Raw genomic sequence first — 12,000 nt, 5'->3', positions numbered from 1 at the left:
TGGGTAAGTTGTTGGCGTGAATCCTGAGGGACAGGATGTACATGTATTTGGAAAAGCAAGGACTGATTAGGAATAGTCAACATGGCTTTGTGCATGGAAAATCATGTCTCACAAACTTGATTGAGTTTTTTGAAGAAGTAACAAAGAGGATTGATGAGGGCAGAGTGGTAGACTTCAGTAAGGCGTTCAACAAGGTTCCCCATGGGAGACTGATTAGCAAGGTTAGATCTCATGGAATACAGGGAGAACTCGCCATTTGGATACAGACCTGGCTCAAAGGTAGAAGACAGAGGGTGGTGTGGAGGGTTGTTTTTCAGACTGGAGGCCTATATCTAGTGGAGTGCCACAAGGATCAGTGCTAGGTCCTCTACTTTTCATCATTTATATAAATGATTTGGATGCAAGCATAAGAGGTACAGTTAGTAAGTTTGCAGATGGCACCAAAATTGGAGGTGTAGTGGACAACGAAGAAGGTTACCTCAGATTACAACAGGATCTTGATCAGATAGGCCAATGGGCAGAGAAGTGGCAGATGAAGTTTAATTCAGATAAATGCGAGGTGCTGCATTTTGGGAGAGCAAATCTTAGCAGGACTTATACACTTAATGGTATGGTCCTGGAAGAGTATTGCTGAACAAAAAGACCTTGGAGTGCAGATTCATAGCTCCTTGCAAGTGGAATCGCAGGTAGATAGAATAGTGAAGAAGGTGTTTGGTATGCTTTCCTTTATTGGTCAGAGTATTGAGTACAGGAGTTGGGAGGTCATGTTGCATCTGTCAGGACATTGGTTAGACCACTGTTGGAATATTCTGGATTAGTGGTGCTGGAAGAGCACAGTAGTTAAGGCAGCATCCAAGGAGCAGTAAAATCGACGTTTCGGGCAAAAGTCCTTCATCAGGAATAAAGGCAGAGAGCCTGAAGCGTGCAGAGATAAGCTAAAGGAGGGTGGGGGTGGGGATAAAGTAGCATAAAGTACAATAGGTGAGTGGGGGAGGGGATGAAGGTGATAGGTTGGGGCGGGGGAGGGTGGAGTGGGTAGGTGGAAAAGAAGATAGGCAGGTAGGATAAGTCATGGGGACAGTGCTGAGCTGGAAGTTTGGAACTAGGTGAGGTGGGGGAAGGGGAATTGAGGAAACTGTTGAAGTCCACATTGATGACCTGGGGTTGAAGTGTTCCGAGGCGGAAGATGAGGCGATCTTCCTCCAGGCGTCTGGTGGTGAAGGAGCGGCGGTGAAGGAGGCCCAGGACCTCCATGTCCTCGGCAGAGTGGGAGCGGGAGTTGAAATGTTGGGCCACGGGGCGGTGTGGTTTATTGGTGCGGGTGTCCCGGAGATGTTCCCTAAAACATTCTGCTCGGAGGCGTCCAGTTTCCCCAATGTAGAGGAGACTGCATCAGGAGCAATGGATACAATAAATGATATTGGTGGATGTGCAAGTAAAACTTTGATGGATGTGGAAGGCTCTTTCCGCCTTCCGCAAAGACCATTCCCTCCGTGACTGCCTGGTCAGGTCCACACCCCCCTACAACTCACCCACCCATCCTGGCACCTTCCTCTGCCACTGCAGGAACTGCAAAACCTGTGCCCACACCTCCTGCCTCACCTCCATCCAAGGCCCTAAAGGAGCCTTCCACATCCATCAAAGTTTTACCTGCACATCCACCAATATCATTTATTGTATCCGTTGTTCCCAATGCGGTCTCCTCTACATTGGGGAGACTGGGCGCCTCCTAGCAGAGCGTTTTGGGAACATCTCCGGGACCTGCACCAATCAACCACACCGCCCTGTGGCCCAATATTTCAACTCCCCCTCCCACTCTGCCGAGGACATGGAGGTCCTGGGCCTCCTCCACCGCTGCTCCCTCACCACCAGATGTCTGGAGGAAGAACGGCTCATCTTCCGCCTCGGAAAACTTCAACCCCAGGGCATCAATGTGGACTTCAACAGTTTCCTCATTTCCCCTTCCCCCACCTCACCCTAGTTCCAAACTTCCAGCTCAGCATTGTCCCCATGACTTGTCCTACCTGCCTATCTTCTTTTCCACCTATCCACTCCACCCTCCTCCCGCACCTGACCCATCACCTTCATCTCCTCCCCCACTCACCCATTGTACTCTATGCTACTTTCTCCCCATCCCCACTCTCCTCTAGCTTATCTCTCTACGCTTCAGGCTCTCTGCCTTTATTCCTGACGAAGGGCTTTTGCCCGAAATGTCGATTTTACTGCTCCTTGGATGCTGCCTGAACTGCTGTGCTCTTCCAGCACCACTAATCCAGAACCTGGTTTCCAGCATCTGCAGTCATTGTTTTTACCACTGTTGGAATACTGCATGCAATTCTGGTCTCCTTCCTATTGGAAAGATGTTGTGAAACTTGAAAGGGTTCAGAAAAGATTTACAAGGATGTTGCCAGGGTTGGAGGATTTGAGGTATAGGGAAAGGTTGAATAGGCTGAGGCTGTTTTCCCTGGAGCGTCAGAGGCTGAGGGGTGACCGTATACAGGTTTACAAAATTATGAGGGGCATAGACAGGATAAATAGGCAAAGTCTTTTCCCCTGGGCCGGGGAGTCCAGAACTAGAGGCATAGGTTTCAGGTGAGAGGGGAAAGATATAAAAGAGATCTAAGGGGCAACTTTTTCATGCAGAGGGTGGTACATGTATGGAATAAGCTGCCAGAGGAAGGGGTGGAGGCTGGTACAATTGCAACATTTAAAAGGGATTTGGATGAGTATATGAATAGGAAGGGTTTGGAGGGATATAGGCCGGGTGCTGGCAGGTGGGACTAGATTGAGTTGGGATATCTAGTCGGCATGGACGGGTTGGAACGAAGGGTCTGTTTCCATGCTGTACATTTCTATGACTCTATAACTGTTGATCTTTGCTTGCATGTTTGCTAATGTGGACCTTCATTTCTCTGCCTCCTTTTCCTTTGTTTTTCTTCTTTGATCTGTCAAAATGAGCATTTGTTTGTCAAAACATTACTTCAAGTTTCCCTAACCTCCTAGTTGTACAAACGTGATAGAGTCAGTTAAGCAGGTGAGTTGGTAATATAACTATCACTTTTATAGATTAGTGTATCATTTTATTGCATCAAATTCTAGAATGGTCCAACACAGGAAATGGCCTTTTGGTCCATCATACCTCTTTGTAAAAACGATCAAATTAATCCTATTCCACTGACCTTGTTTCCACATCCCTGCAACCTTGTCCTCTTCAAATACCGATCCAATTTGCTGTTGAAAGTTACTATTAATTTTGCTTTCAGCACTCTTTCAGGCAGAGCATTCAGATCAGAATAATTCGCTACACAAATAAAGACCTTTAATTCACGTGGCTTTACGGCAGTCTGCTTTGATCTGTACCCTTTGGTTAATGACCTTCCAACATTGGCAAACAACTTCTCCTTCCTTGCTCTATCAAAAACACTTTTACAATTTAAACATTTCCACTAAATCTTCTTGAAACCTCAGTTGCTTGAAAGAAATCAACTGCAGCTTTTCTGACCTTTTCAGGTCGCTCTCAGCTTTGCTACTCTTCCAGTAAATCACCTTGCCACTGCTTCAAAGGTTTTGACAGCCTCTCAGGTGTGGCGCCCAGAATTAAACATAATAGGGAATTAAGTAATGAGTGATACAAAGTTTAAAGTCACTTCTGTGCTTTCATTCTCATTATCTCCATGTGTAAAGTCAAAGATCCCCTGTGCTTTTAAATAAGACCATCAATAACTCACATACACTTATCAACGTTTACAAAGCAAAATGCCACAAAATGCTTCATTGGAATATTATCAAGCACAAAGGCAGATAAGAAGCTATTGAAAAAGAGAATGGAAATCTTGCACTAAAAAGCATCTTAAAGGAGAAGAAAAATATAATGAGGCCCATAACATATATATAAGATGATGAGGAAGGTTTTCACTCAACCCAAAATGTTAACTCTGATTTCTCTCCACAGATGCTGCCTGAGCTTTTCCAGCAATTTGTTTCTTTATATAATACAATGAGGCAGTTAGGCTTAGGGAGGAATAACAAAGGCTAGCCTTAGAAACAGCTGAAAGCTCTGGCATCAATTGAGGGTTTTGTTTTTAGATACATAAAAGACTGGAATTGGTGTACAGGATGTTGGTGAGGCCACTTCTGAAGTACTGTCTCCCTGTTCTCCCTGTGATAAGAAGGATATTATTGAGCTCGAGAGGGTTCAGAAGAGATTTACCAGGATGTTGCCAGGAATAGAGGGTTTCAGTTATAAGGAGAGGCTGGAAAGATTGCGACTTTTTTCATGGAGCGGAAGAGATTGAGAGATGACCTTACAGAGTTTAATAAAATAATGAGGGGTATAGATAAGGTGAGGGGTACAGATAATGGCAGGTGTCTTTTCCCTAGGATGGGATACTTTAAGACTGGAGGGCTTATTTTTAAAGTGAGAGGAGAAAGATTTAGAAATTTACTAGGATGTTGCCTGGTATGGAGGGAAGGTCTTACGAGGAAAGGCTGAGGGACTGTTTTCGTTGGAGAGAAGGATGAGAGGTGACTTAATAGAGACATATAAGATAATCAGAGGGTTAGATAGGGTAGACAGGGAGAGCCTTTTTCCAAGAATGGTGACGGCGAGCATGAAGGGGCATAGCTTTAAATTGAGGGGTGATAGATATAGGACAGATGTCAGGGGTAGTTTCTTTACTCAGAGAGTAGTAAGGGTATGGAATGCTTTGCCTGCAACGGTAGGAGATTCACCGACTTTAAGTACATTTAAGTCGTCATTGGACAAGCATATGGACCATACATGGAATAGTGTAGGTTAGATGGGCTTCAGATTGGTATGACAGGTCGGCGCAACATCGAGGGCCGAAGGCCCTGTCCTGCATTGTAATGTTCTATGTTCTATGTTCGATGTAAAGGACATGTGAGGCAACTTTTTATGCAGAGAGTGGTTCATGTGTGGAATGAACTTCGAGAGGAAGTGGTGGATTCGAGTACAGTTACAACATTTAAAAGACATTTGAATGATGACATGATTAGGAAGTGTTTGGAGAGATATGTGCCAAGCGCAGACAGCTGGGACTTGTATGGACTGGTTGGACTGAAGGGTCTGTTTCCATGCTGTATGCCTCGATGCTTCCATGGTAGAGCACAGAATGTTTGAAAGTTGCAAGGGCTGGAGATGATCACAAACATAGGGAGGGGGTGGAGGGAATTGCAAATAAGGATGAAGATTTTAAATTGAGATTTGAATTGCCAACAGCCAATCTAGGTTAGCCAGCAAAAGGGTGATGGTTGAAGACAAACTGATGCTAGTTAAACTATGAGCAGCAGAGTTCAAGTTTTTGGAGGATAGAAGTGGGAGGCCAGACAAGAGAAAATTGGCATAGACAAGGTTTAGGGTAATAAGAGAAAGGACAAGGCTTTCAACAACATATGTGCTGAAACAGTGTGGAGGTGGCTTTATTAAGGAAATGTAAGGTACAGGTGTTGGTGATAACTTAACAGTTTCAAAAGTTGTGTATATTTACCTCCATATACATGGCATTCCTTTTAAAATCATACAACTTAATCCATATTGCCTCATCTCATGCTTTTTATTGAAAAGAATCATTTTACTTGTCACTGTGTTACATTACCTTTCCGATGGGTCCATTATTATGACGGAGGCTGGAAGAGTGTACTATAACTTTAGCCCTGCTATGCTACAGGCCATACCATACAATAAAAGTACTTTTCCGAGGTACCAAGATTGTCAATGAGAGCTTTTATATGGTTTTAATCAACAAGATCGATCAAATTGTCAAAATAAATGAAGATTAATTAATTGTTCAAAATACACAGTTAGTAATATAGAAGGGTAAATGTGTAATCTTTCTAATATCCTCAAAATATAGATGCAACTGTGCACACACGTATATATACACACACACGCACGCACACACACACGTCTGGAGGAGAGGAAACAAATCTCTGTAGAGATTGGGATTCTGAAAAAAGAACTCTTTGGTTAATTGTAGATTGTGAAGGAGCAAAAATGGCCTTTGCAGTGATATGTACTTCTTGTCAGATGTGGGAGTTTAAAGAGAGTTTAAGGGTTACTGCGGATTATATCTGCCATAAATGCTGTTGGATGCGAATCTTATCAGATCGAGTGGATCGGTTGGAAAGACAAATAGAAGCAATGAGGAATTTGCAACAGCTACAGTATGTGATGGATGGCAGTTATAGAAAGGGGGGGAAGTCTCAGGTACAGTCACATAGATGGGTTAACTTCAGGAAGGGTAGGAGGGGTAGGCAGCTAGAGCAGGAGTTTTTTGTGGATATACCCATTTCAAACAGGTATGCTGTTTTGGAAAATGTAGGGAGTGATGGATTCTCAGGGGAATGTAGCACAGACAGCGAAGTTTCTGGTATTGAGACTGGCTCTAATGCAATGAGGGGGTACGTCGGCTTCCAAGAGATCAATTGTGTTAGGGGATTCTGTAGTCTGAGGTACAGCAGAGAAAAATCAGAATGGTGTGTTGTTTCCCTGGTGCCAGGATCAAGGATGTCTCAGAGAGGGTGCAGAATGTTCTCACGGGGGAGAGGGGCCAGCAGGAGGTCATTGTCCACATTGGAACCAACGACATTGGAAGGGAAGAGGTTGAGACTCTGAAGGGAGATTACAGAGAGTTAGGTAGAAATTTAAAAAGGAAGTCCTCAAGGGTAGTAATATCTGGATTACTCCCAGTGTTATGAGCTAGTGAGGGCAGGAATAGGAGGTTAGAGCAGATGAATGCATGGCTGAGGAGCTGGTGTATGGGAGAAGGATTCACATTTTTGGATCATTAGAATCTTTTTTGGGGTAGAAGTGACCTGTACAAGAAGGACGGATTGCATCTAAATTGGAAGGGGTCTAACCTACTGGCAGGAAAATTTGCTCGAACTGCTTGGGAAGATTTAAACTAGTAAGGTGGGAGGTTGGGACCCAGGGAGATAGTGAGGAAAGAGATCAATCTGAGACGGGCACAACTGAGAACAGAAGTGAGTCAAACAGTCAGGGCAGGCAGGGACAAGGTAGGACTAATAAATTAAACTGCATTTATTTCAATGCAAGGGGCCGAACAGGGAAGGCAGATGAACTCAGGGCATAGTTAGGAACATGGGACTGGGATATCATAGCAATTATGGAAACATGGCTCAGGGATGGGCAGGACTGGCAGCTGAATGTTCCAGGATACAAATGCTACAGGAAAAATAGAAAGGGAGGCAAGAGAGGAGGGGGAGTGGCATTTTTGATAAGGGATAGCATTACAGCTGTGCTAAGGGACGATATTCCCAGAAATACATCCAGGCAAGTTATTTGAGTGGAACTGTGAAATAAGAAAGGGATGATCACCTTATTGGGATTGTATTATAGACCCCCAATAGTCAGAGGGAAATTGAGAAACAAACTTGTAAGGAGATCTCAGCTATCTGTAAGAATAATAGGGTAGTTATAGTAAGGGATTTTAACTTTCCAAACATCGACTGGGACTGCCATAGTGTTAAAGGTTTAGATGGAGAGGAATTTCTTAAATGTGTACAAGACAATTTTCTGATTCAGTATGTAGATGTACCTACTAGAGAAGGTGCAAAACTTGACCTACTCTTGGGAAATAAGGCAGGGCAGGTGACTGAGGTGTCAGTGAGGGAGCACTTTGGGGTCAGCAATCATAATTCTATTCGTTTTAAAATAGTGATGGAAAAAGATAGACAAGGTCTAAAATTGAAGTTCTTAAATGGAGAAAGGCCAATTTTGACAGAATTTTACAAGAACTTTCAAAAGCTGATTGGAGACTGATGTTCACAGGTAAAGGGACAGCTGGAAAATGTGATGCCTTCAGAAATGAGATAACAAGAATCCAGAGAAAGTATATTCCTGTCAGGGTGAAAGGGAAGGCTGGTAGGTACAGGGAATGCTGGATGACTAAAGAAATTGAGGGTTTGGTTAAGAAAAAGAAGGAAGGATATGTCAGGTACAGACAGGATAAATCGAGTGAATCCTTAGAAGAGTATAAAGAAAGTAAGAGTATACTTAAGAAAGAAATCATGAGGGCAAGCAGGGACATGAGATAGATTTGGCAAATAGAATTAAGGAGAATCCAAAGGGGTTTTACAAATATATTAAGGACAAAAGGGTAACTCGGGAGTGAATAGGGGCCCTCAATGATCAGCAAGGTGGCCTTTGTGTGGAGCCACAGAAAATGGGGGAGATACTAAATGAATATTTTGCATCAGTATTTACTGTAGAAAAGGGTATGGAAGATATAGACTGTAGGGAAATAGATGGTGACATCTTGCAAAATGTCCAGATTACAGAGGAGGAAGTGCTGGATGTCTTGAAATGGTTAAAGGTGGATCAGGTGTACCCGAGAACTCTGTGGGAAGCTAGAGAAGTGATTGCTGGGCCTCTTGCTGAGATATTTGTATCATCAATAGTCACAGGTGAGGTGTCGGAAGATTGGAGGTTGGCAAACGTGGTGCCACTGTTTAAGAAGGGTGGTAAGGACAAGCCAGGGAATTATAGACCAGTGAGCCTGACCTCGGTGGTGGGCAAATTGTTGGAGGGATTCCTGAGGGACAGGATATACATGTATTTGGAAAGGCAAGGACTGATTAGGAATAGTCAACATGGCTTTGTGTGTGGGAAATCATGTCTCACAAACTTGATTGAGTTTTTTGAAGAAGTAACAAAGAGGAAAGGGTTCAGAAAAGGTTTACAAGGATGCTGCCAGGGTTGGAGGATTTGAGCAATAGGGAGAGGCTGAACCGGCTCTCTATAGAGATGCACAGCACAGAAACAGACCCTTTGGTCCAACCCGTCCATGCCGACCAGATATCCCAACTCAATCTAGTCCCACCTGCCAGCACCCGGCCCATATCCCTCCAAACCCTTCCTATTCATATACCTATCCAAATGCCTTATAAATGTTGCAATTGTACTAGCCTCCATCACTTCCTGTAGCAGCTCATTCCATACATGTACCACCCTCTGCATGAAAAGGTTGCCCGGTAGGTCTCTTTTATATCTTTCCCCTCTCACCCTAAACCAATGCCCTCTAGTTCTGGACTTCCCGACCCCATGGAAAAGGCTTTGTCTATTTATCGTATCCATGCCCCTCATAATTTTGTAAACCTCTATAAGGTCACCCCTCAGCCTCCGATGCTCCAGGGAAAATAGCCCCAGCCTGTTCAGCCTCTCCCTGTAGCTCAAATCCTCCAACCCTGGCAACATCCTTGTAAATCTTTTCTGAACCCTTTCAAGTTTCACAACATCTTTCCAATAGGAAGGAGACCAGAACTGCATGCAATATTCCAACAGTGGCCTAATCAATGTCCTGTACAGCCGCAACATGGCCTCCCAACTCCTGTACTCAATATTCTGACCAATAAAAGAAAGCATACCAAATGCCTTCTTCATTATCCTATCTACCTGAGACTCCACTTTCAAGGAGCTATGAATCTGCACTCCGAGGTCTCTTTGTTCAGCAATATTCTGTTGGACCTTACCATTAAGTGTATACGTCCTCCTAAGATTTGCTCTTCCAAAATGTAGCACCTCACATTTATCTGAATTAAGCTTCATTTGCCACTTCCCTGCTCATTGGCCCATCTGATCAAGATCCTGTTGTAATCTGAGGTATCCCTCTTCGTTGTCCACTACACCTCCAATTTTGGTGTCATCTGCAAATTTACTAACTATACTCTTATGCTCGCATCCAAATCACTTGTGTAGTCAAATAACCAAATTGGAAAAGACTCTATCTTTCTCTCGAGTCAGCTCAATTACTATTCAACCCTAATCTGCTTCCTGTCTCTTAAGTTATTTCCCCCATCCACACCGCCATTGCTGCAATTATTCCATGGACTTCAATTTTACTGATTGATCTTCAAATGATAATTTATCAAATGCCTGTTAGAAGTCTATACTTTAATGAACCCACTATGTTACTTCAGCAAAGAACATGATCAATTGCTCTTCGCATATCTGCGTTGAGTGTCAAGAAGGAAAGTATATTTTAATGAACAACAAAAAAATGATTTCAGGTATTGTCTCTAAATGTTTCCCCAAGTTATGTGGTTGTCTCTTAACTCCCCTCTAGGCAATTAGGAATGGACACTAAATGCTGCATAGCCAGTGATGCCCTCATCCTGCGAATGACTTAAAAAAAAACAATTCCAGACTGTCTATCCTATTGGGTTGACACCTGCCTTTTTTTGTGTATCCCCCATGTCCTCCATTCATTTCACCTTTACATCTCTTCATAACCCAGGATTCGTCTTCACTACTTTGAGCGGTTGCAAATCTTTTAGGTGCCACATTTTAATCAATTTTTATCTTATCCAATATTGGTACTGCCACACTCTTTACAACTACATTGTTAGAATCCTCTTCTCACCTGCAGCCAAATGCAAGATACTTGTTTAGAACTTCCACCTTGCTTTCTTTCTCCACTAGGAGATCTCCTTTTTGTTCCCTAATTCCTGTTTATTTCCTTTAGCTGTCTTTTTTTACTTTTATGTTTATCAAAGACGCTTGAGTTCCCTTTTACATTACATGCTTATCTATTCTCATACATTCTCCTTTACCTCTTTTTTTTCAGATCTCCTCCATATTCCAGCCACCTTGGTTGTGTATTGTATTGAGAGCCTGACGTTATTTATAAGCTACATAAATGAAATCCATAAGAACTGAGGATGCTGTAAATCAGAAACAAAACCAGAAATTTCTGGAAACTGCCAGTTCTGAGGAAGGGTCACTCGACTCAAAACATTAACTCTGATTTCTCTCCACAGATGCTGCCAGACTTGCTTTTCCAGCAAATACTGTTTTTGTTCTTTATTAGCCTGCTTTTTTTCTGCTTCATTTTAAACTCCAACTATTCAAACACCCAGAGAGTTATGGCTTTGGATGCTCCACTTACATCTTCATAGGAATGATTCAAATCTGTATCCAGGATATCATCATTGGTTTTGCTTTTGGCTATTAACCTTTGATCTGGGCCAACTTGCCAATTTGAGCAGTCTCAGTGCAATATCTCCTTGTCTTTTTCACGCGAATCTAAATCCAATTAAATTGGGGTAATTGTTTCTCTAATGTACCTCCTGTGAAACATGTTCAACTTTATTCTAACTCAACTTTCTTCCTTTTTGGGCTAGAAACATCATGATCGAGGAATTTCCATTCACAAATTCTTTCTCCTCTTGTCCATGACAGTGCTACTTTCACAGTCTACATCAGGATAATTGAGATATCTATTATCACTACTCTGCATGTATCAGTAATGTATTTACATTTATATTGATTTTTCTTTGGGAGTTTATGCACTGCATAATTTTGAACACTGCTTGACTATATATCAAAACACACATGTAGTTTTTCTATTACATTATAAAATGAACAGCAGTCGCTCATCAGTCTTCATCATTCTTGGGTAGACCTCTTGCCTCTACGCTCTGTCGAATCTTTCCGTGATAGAGTAGGAATATGCTGTCTATATTTCACAAGACAACAAGACAGTCAGGGCTGAATTTGGAATGTGTTTGGGGTCTCTCGTTTGTTTGGGGACTTGTACGTGCGCTCATGAATGTACCACTCATGCACATCCTGGCCCTCAAACCAATCACCTTTGTCAGCTTTTGATGAGAGCACATGCACGTCTGTAATTCATAACTGGCCTCTGCTCCTCCATGCTGTTTTTTATCTGATTCAATCTTATCTGAGCGTGTGTGATGCTGCCACCAAATACAAATGGAAGGTATAGTCCACTCAGCAACAATGCCAAAATGCATTTGACAGAGTCAGATGCATAGCAAATATATAATGAAATTAGGTGCCTGTATTGTTTGTGGAAAAAGTGTGATAGCACCTCTCCAACTTTACAGCTTTCAGTTGGGACTGCCATGACCTACTTACTGGTTGGGAATCAGTTTAACTCAGTTGGCTGGATTGTTGGCTTACAGTGTGATGCCAACAGTCTGGGTCCAATTCCTATCACC

Source organism: Chiloscyllium punctatum, chromosome 7 (genome assembly GCF_047496795.1).
Source record: "Chiloscyllium punctatum isolate Juve2018m chromosome 7, sChiPun1.3, whole genome shotgun sequence".
NCBI lineage: Eukaryota > Metazoa > Chordata > Chondrichthyes > Orectolobiformes > Hemiscylliidae > Chiloscyllium > Chiloscyllium punctatum.
Note: the sequence above shows the minus strand (reverse complement) of the source record.